Source organism: Gossypium raimondii, chromosome 8 (genome assembly GCF_025698545.1).
Source record: "Gossypium raimondii isolate GPD5lz chromosome 8, ASM2569854v1, whole genome shotgun sequence".
Taxonomy (NCBI): domain Eukaryota; kingdom Viridiplantae; phylum Streptophyta; class Magnoliopsida; order Malvales; family Malvaceae; genus Gossypium; species Gossypium raimondii.
The window spans coordinates 40,092,139-40,100,652 of NC_068572.1; the positions used below are offsets into that span (position 1 = coordinate 40,092,139).

General features: G+C 37.4%; 1 pseudogene; it reads left to right on the top strand.

Moving 5' to 3' along the window:
- The first annotated feature begins 2,006 nt into the window (after window positions 1-2,006).
- Window positions 2,007-7,914, top strand: LOC105791433 (autophagy-related protein 18a-like; annotated as a pseudogene).
- Window positions 7,915-8,514: the final 600 nt, after the last annotated feature.

The following is an 8,514-nucleotide window of genomic DNA, read 5'->3' on the forward strand; positions in this document are numbered from 1 at the left end:
TACTGGAAATCTAAGAAGAGATATGTCCAAATAGAGTTACATGAGACCTTTGGATATGTCATTAGCTAGTGCTGATAGTATCTGGAACAAGAACAAACTTGTTTTCGAGCATTAGAGCAAAAACCATTTAGAGGAATGTAGGTTGAGAAAAGGATCTTGTTTCAAATGTGATTCTTTCAATCATTTCCTAAAAAATTGTCTGAACAAAATCGACAAGGGTTTAAAACAAGTTACAAAATAGGTGGCAACTCCACAATGGGGTAGAAAGCTGAGATCAGATAGTTATACTGGAGCTCGCTGTGGTGAAACCAGGGATATGGCTATGAGATTTGAAGCTCGTGTGCCAACCAGAGCTTATACCATACGAGCTAAAGAGGGAGGCTACAACTCCTGATGTGATTTCTGGTACATTTTTTTCTTTTCGATGTTACTGTACATACTTTGATTGATCCTGGATCAACGTATTTATACATATGCACTAAATTTGTAACAAAAAGAAATATGCTAATAAAGTTGACTGATTATGATGTTAGAGTGTCAAACTCGATAGGTCATTATGTCATTATTAATAGAATATATAAAGACTACCCATTAAGAATTTGAGGCTGTAAATTTCCTGCCAACCTGATGTTATTACCATTTGAAAAGTTTGATATTATTCTCGACATGGATTAGTTAACCCTACACAATTCTATAGTCAACTATAGACAGCAACAAGTTATGCTGAAATATCAAAATGGTGAATTGATTATTGTTGAGGCTGACAGATTGATTGTTCTACCAATATCATATCAGTGATATTTGCTCGAGAACTGATTAGAAAAGGTTGTGAAGCATATTTGGCTTACATTTTAGATACCAGAGTGCCGGGATCCAAGATAGAGCTAGTACTGATAGTTAACGAATTCACTAATGTGTTTCTTGAAGAATTCCCGAGTTTACCGTTTGAGAGAGAAGTTGAATTTGTTATTGAAGTAGCATCGTGAACTGCTCCAATATGTATTTCACCATATATAATGACACTGAAAGAATTAAAGACACAGTTGAAAGAATTGTTAGACGATGGATTTATTCAACCAAGCGTGTTGCCTTGGTGTGCTCCGGTTCTGTTTGTGAAAAAGAAAGATGGAACTATGAGATTGCGCATTAATTACAGACAACTGAACAAAGTCAGTATAAATAATAAGTATTTGTTACCTCGTATAAATGATTTATTTGATTAGTTGATGGGAGCTACCGTGTTTTCAAATATTATTCTCCGATCAATCTACTATCAACTCAGAGTTAAAGAGCTAGATATGCCGAAGACTACCTTTCAGACTCGATATAGACACTACGGATTTCTAGTGATGCCATTTAAGTTGACCAATGCCCTAGTCGCTTTTATGAACCTGATGAATAAAATATTTCAATTTTAACTAGACAGATTTGTTATTGTATTTATTGACGACATTCTAATTTACTCAAAAGATGGTCTACCTTGTCCTCATCTATAGGTGTCTATGCTTGAGGATTAAGATATAGTATTTCTATTCTCGTTTGTATCTTAAGATGTACTTGTTAATTGTTTGTAACTTTTATTGGGAATATAATTTCCTTTCTTTTGAAAAATAATTCAAGTTTAGAATTTAAATATTGCCTACCTAAAAAAAATGGGACTCAATTAGTCAAATTTGAAATCCATTGTTAAGCCAAATATTTCTTCTCTTAATCTCTGTTAGTGAAATTGGAATAGGGTTATTACCAAATTGGAATAGGGACAAAGCGAAGCTCTGCTACTTTAGTTGATTTGTGTCCTCTAATTAACGAATCCATCATTAAATTAAATTAACGACTGGACCGGCCCACCCAAATCTGCTTCCTGCTTCACCCAACACGACAATTTCGTAATTTGCTGTTCCGATAAACAATTTAATCTCTCAACTCTCATTTTCTTTTACTTTTTCTCTGATTGTCCTTTTATCATCGACCCTTCACTCCTTTAATAATTACGTTTAGGTCATTACATGGCCACTCTCTCAGCTAACCTTAAACCTAATTTCCTCGCCCTACAGACCAGCCCAATCATAGCCACGATCATCCCCCTCATATGCAACATAAGCCTTCCTACGACCCAAATCCAATCCCCACTCTGGTCACTAACTCTAATTTCGACGCCTCACCTGAGGCGATTCTTCCAGCCACGCCACTGCCTTCACTTCTATACCTCTCATTCAACTAGGACCACGGCTGCTTTACCGTTGGCACCAACCATGGCTTTTGGATCTACACTTGCGATCCGTTTCGTGAGAGCTTTCGCCGAGATTTCGATCACTGCAGCGGGTGCATTAGGGTTGTCGATATGCTTTTTAGGTGCTATATTTTGGTTCTCGTCGACGACGGACCCAACCCCCAATACCTACCCAATAAGGTAATGGAATGGGACGACAACCAGAACCGATGTATAGGCGAGCTTTCCTTTTGTTCCAAAATGAGATCGGTTCGGCTTCGGAGGGACCGAATTGTTGTCATTTTGGAACATAAAATTTTTGTCTACAATTTTGCAGATTTGAAGTTGCTTCACCAGATCGAAACCATCGCTAACCTGAAGGGTTTATGCGTGGTATCTCAAGGGGTCAAGTCGTTGGTCTTGGTTTGCCCCGGATTACAAAAGGGGCTGGTTAGGATTGAACATTACGCCTCGAAAAGGAGTAAGTTCATTATGGCCCATGATTCAAGAATTGCATGCTTCGTACTCTCGTAGGATGGGCAATTGCTTGCTACCACAAGTACAAAGGGGACGATTATCCGTGTTTATAATAGTGCTGATGGTAGCTTGCTACAAGAGGTATGTGATTTGATATTGTTTACGCATCTTTGTTGCTTGAATGATACAAATTATGTCTAAATTATGACAGGTTTAATGGAAATTCTAACACATATGGTTAAATAAGTGACCAGATTTTCATTTTTTTATGGTCCTAAGGATCCATCTTTCTTATATGTATGCAGTGGATATGAGATGTTTGCACTTTTTCTCGGTAGCATTGAAAACACAAAATGATATAAATTTTCTGACAATATGGAAGTTTTTGTTGTATGTAAATAGGTAAGGAGGGGAGTAGATAAAACTAAAATTTATAGGTTGGCATTCTTTTTGAATGCCCAGTGGTTAGCAGTTTCAAGTGATAAAGGAACTGTCCATGTGTTTAGTCTTAAGTTCAATAGTGGATCTCCGGGCAGCATTAGGTCACAAAGTGATCTGAGCCGCTCCATTCATCTCCTTCTTTTATCAGAGGTAAAATGTCCCCTCCTGTTATTAGATGTTGCAAACAGCCATGACTCTCTTTTATCTCTGAACTATGTTCTCTACAAATGGAAGAAAAACATCATGACAATTGCTCTTTACCTCATTTTTCTTTTTATCTCTGAGATTCTTATCACCTATGGCCTGAGAAACAACATTACGACTTTCAGTTAGATGATGAGTATGATCCAGCTAGGGAATTAGTAATCTAATTGTGCGTAAGAAGCTTGTGTCAAATATAGCTTCTAGTAAGTTGGCATTTAATATTTTGTGAGTGGTGTGATAATCATATGAATTGGCTTTCTACCTATAGGGGAGTTATCCCAGTACTTGTGTCACGGGGCTAGATCTTGTCTATCGATCTGTATGGCCTTAGGTGATCCATTCGTCCAAACTCGCCTAAGTCAGTCTTTACTCAAGTGAGGATTCTTTAAGAACTCCTCCAAGGCACCAATTTGTATAGCAGAAATGATTTATGCCAAAAGAAGCTTACAAAGAACAACAAAAAGATAATGAAATAAGAAATGGAGAGTACAATTGAGGGAGAGGCTCTTTATTTATAGTTGAGCTCCCCCAAAACTGACGGTCAAGGTACATTTACATCGACGGATGAGATTAACTATATCCTTTGATTTTAGGGATTTACAAGATATGCCTTATGAAATCTAATCTAACATTTACAAGATATGATTCTATCAATCTTCTAAGATTAGTTACCAAAATAGACTAAGTTGCCATATCTCCGTTCTTGGGCCAACCAACCTTCAATCTAACAGGCTTCTCCAACAGCTTACCGACTTGGGCCAATTCTTGCGGGCAAAATGATCCCCATCTATACAATAGACCTCCATCAGATGCATTTGGTGCGATGGTCATGGGCTTTGAACCGTGGCCCATGAAATTCTCCCCTACCCATTCTCGCAACGTGCTCATTGTGACTTCCGAGTGGCACTAACTTGATTCACCTCAGTCTCATCTCGAAGCCTTAGCTTTTCCCTTCCTCTGGGACTTTTGCCTTGGCTTACGTTACTTCTTAACTCAAACCATCCTACTTGTTGCATTTACTCTGGCCAACTGTCCAACTTGCATCACTTCTTTTCCCTTGAAGCCCGATGCACCACTCACCTTTCCCATAGGTGGAAGCCTTGTCGATGACTCGACAAACTCTAATGCTTCACTCGAACTGAGCCTCATTGGTCCTAGCTTCAGTGTTTTCATCACAACTTTTTCCCCTAAGTTCGATAACAAACTCACCTCTTCTTTAGGTGGAAGCCCCTCTGATGACTCACCAAGCTCAGACGTTGTCTTTCCTTTGACTACGACTTGCTTTGGACAATTTTGTAGCTCATGCAGGTAATTTACTTGCTTTTTTTTGCTCCTCTTTGCCCTCTTGGCTTCGAATTTTCCTTTGCTCGAACCAAGCTTCTTGGGCTCCTTGTCTACTCTATTGTCCCATTCGATGACAGACTTCTTCGAACACTTCCATAGCCTATGCAGACCATGACATAAGAAGCACTTCACTGGCTTCTTCTCGCTTTTAGCCTCCTTGGCTTCGACACCCCTTGCGCTCAAACCAAGTACCAAGGCCTTACCCACTAACTTCTCCTTAAGCACGAATTTCTTTGGACATTTCTTCAACATGTGTGAACCATCGTAGAGAAAACATTTCAACTTGTCCCTTTTCCTGTTGGGTTTCTTCTTCCCAACTCGTGCTTTCCCATTAACACTATTGTCGCCGTTGTCTTTGCCATCAATAACATATTCCTTGTGATTCATTTCACATATACCCCTTTCCTCGGACTTAGAAGACCTAAGCTTGTCTTTCTCTCGACCAAGCTTAACTATGGACTCCGCTATTGTCATGGCTTTCGATAGCTTTTGGACACTTCTTTGTTCCACCTCATGTCTGAACCACGACTTCAGTCAATTTTGAAAAGCAAGCAATGCTTCTTTCTCGGTCCCATTTGAAAATTGGAGCATGAGTTCCTTGAACTCTCGAACATGCTCCGCCACTGTGCCCCGTTGCATTATCTCTTGCAACTTTGCCTGATCTTTTTCCTCGACAAATTCTAGGTAAATCTGCCCCTTCAACTTACATTGGAGCTCTTGGCATGTCCCAATCTCACCTTGCCTTTCATCTGTAGTCCTGCCTCGCCACCATAAAAATGCAATATCAGTAAGAAACATTGAAGCAGTGTTTACCTTAACCGCATCATTCGTGATGTCTTTGGCACGGAAGTAGTTTTCCATCCTCCATAAGAAATTATCTACATCATATGCAGACTTTATCCCTACAAACTCTGTCAGCTTTGGGACATCCTTGTTACTGAGTGCTGCACTTGACACTCCTTTCCCTACGGCTGCTCGACACAAGACCAACTCTACCTCGAGCTCCTCTATTCTGTGCTCAAAACCATCATCGTGTCCATTGTTTCCTTTTTCAAAACCATCGCCATGGCCTTGAGAGCAACGTTCCTCTCCGACTGCTTATCCCTGTGTGAATTAAACAACTCGTTTACCTTATCCATGGTGGAAACAAGAGACAATATCTTTACATAGTCTTTAGACTGGTCCTTCTAGTTGTCTATGCGATCCTTGACCCCATCGAGTGACTCCTTTACGTCATTCATGGATCCCTCAAGTTTACCCACATGTTCCTCTACTATCGACAGTGTCTCCCTCAAAAAAATTTTGGCCCACCTTTGTTCGAACTCTTCTTTTAACATCCTGACGGTTCCTTCGAACCAATAGCTCGGATACCACTTGTCACGGGGCTATATCTTTCATCTCACGATCTGTGTAGCCTTGGGCAATCCGTTCGTCCAAACTCGCCGAAGTGAGCCTTTACTCAAGTGAGTATTCCTTAACAACTCCTCTAAGGCACCAATTTGTAGAGCAGAAGCAATTTATGCCAAAAGAAGCTTACAAAGAGAAACATAAATAGCATACACAAAGTGTTTGAGTAAATGCTCTCAATATTCTCTTATTCACAAAGAAGAATGAAACAAGGAATGGAGAGTACAAATAAAGGGGAGACTATCTATTTATAGTTGAGCTCTCCCAAAACCAATGATCAAGATACATTTACATCGACGGACGAGATTAACTATATCCCTTGATTTTAGGGATTTACAAGATATGCCTTATCAAATCTAATCTAATCTTTACAAGATATGATTCCATCAACCTTCTAAGATTAATTGCCAAAATCGCCGAAGTTGCCATATCTCTGTTATCGGGCCAACCAGACTTCAATCTGACAGGCTTCTCCAATAGCTTACCTAATTGGGCTAGTTCTTGTGGACCAAATGATCCCCATCTACACAATAGACCTCCACCGGATGCATTTGGTGCGATGGTCACGGGCTTTGAACTGCTGCCCGTGACACTTGAGCCAACAAAGAAACTAACACTTGAAGCTGAATGTGACAACTAACAAGATTGTCTCTGATATATATCTATGGCGCATTTGAGGCAATCCTTTTGGTTTTCGAGAATAAACTATTGTAAGCATCTATCTAAGCTACATTTCTGCTTGCAAGAGTGTTACCTAAGTGTTTTAGTTCAGAGTGGTTAGTGGCTCAGTTCCATCTGCTTGAAGGTTCTCAATACATTGTTGCTTTTGGTCACCAAAAGAATACCGTTGTCATTCTTGGCATTGATGGAAGGTAAGAAAAAGAAACTTAAACTAATAGAGATATCAAATCTTTGAAGCATGCTTTGATAAATTTCTCAATGACCTTCACATAAACTAACATTTATGTAGCTTTGGTAGTATTTCATGACTTGAGGCGTTTGAAGCTTGCTTTGCTAAATTTCTCAATGACCTTCACAAACTAGCTCTTCACTTGTTTGCTACAACTTCTTTTCTTTTTTGGTTTTTGGTGAACCAGAGATAATAAAAAAGTAAACTACACCCAAGGTCACTAATCTATTAGTTAGTTTATATTTTAATCACTCAACTTTAAAAAATTACAAATGGTCTTTGAACTATTCAAAAGTTTTTATTTAATTCATTGGATTGTTAAGTTTTTTTAAATGGCTAGCGAGCTTCAAGCGATGATTCGACGATTGGTACGATTGATTAGTACCCATCGATAAGTAGAGCCGATCTAATTGTTAGTATTAGAAATTAGAGAAGAAATTTGTTTGGATTTTAGTTTTGTAGATTCGTGGCATTCAAAGTTGTTTAAAGAGAGCTTTTGATTGGTGTCGGCGGTGCGAACAAAAAAGGTCATACAAGATTAGTTTTAATATCCTAGTGACTTAGTCGAAAAATTTTGAATAGTTCAACGATCATTTATTAATATTTTGAAGTTAAGTGATTAAAAGGTAAATTTAGTAATAGTTTAGTGATCTTCGGTGTCATTTACCCATTACAAAAAAGCTCTAAAATGTGCAAAATGATTATGATTGCAGCTTCTATAGATGCCAGTTTGACCCAGTGAATGGTGGGGAAATGACTCAGTTGGAATATCACAACTTTGTGAAACCATATGCAGCTTTCTGAAGAATTTCTATTTCACTCTTTCCCCATAATTCACCTAATTTATTATGTAATTTGTATATCTATAAGTATAGCTTGTAAAGTTTCTTACTGCTTGCTCACCTGTTCATGATTTAATTCCAATTGTTTTGTAATCCTAGATCAAGGGTATTGCTAATTTTAGTTTTGAGGCTGAATAATTAGTTAAGTGTGAAAAATTTTCCTTTTTCTTCAATTAAATATATATATATATTGGTCGTAAAGGATTATGTCACTAGTTCATTGAGTTGTTGGCCCTCTAAAGTTTAAACCTGAGTCGAGGTATGGCTTAGCCTAATCTGTAGGCCTTACAGGCTTATTGGACTTGCCATTAATAGTATACCACATACAATGTAATAAATTTTATTTAGGCTAAAAGGTGTTTATAGCCTCTTTTTTTTACTTTAAAATTTCAATTTAGCTTTTAAACGTTAAAATTTTAATTAATTAAATTCTTTTCTTTCGTTAAAATTAACAATCAATTGATTGCACAGAGAAAATTGATATTTAATATTTAAAATCATTAAAATTATAAAAAATAAATAAATTATAGAAAAGTGCAGAATATTTTAAAATTATTATAAAAGACAATTATTAAAAAATCCAAAAATTTATAATTTTTTAAAATTATATAAATTACAAAAATAAAAATGAACAATTTATTAAAATATAGAAATTATTAAAATTAATAAAATAAAATAGA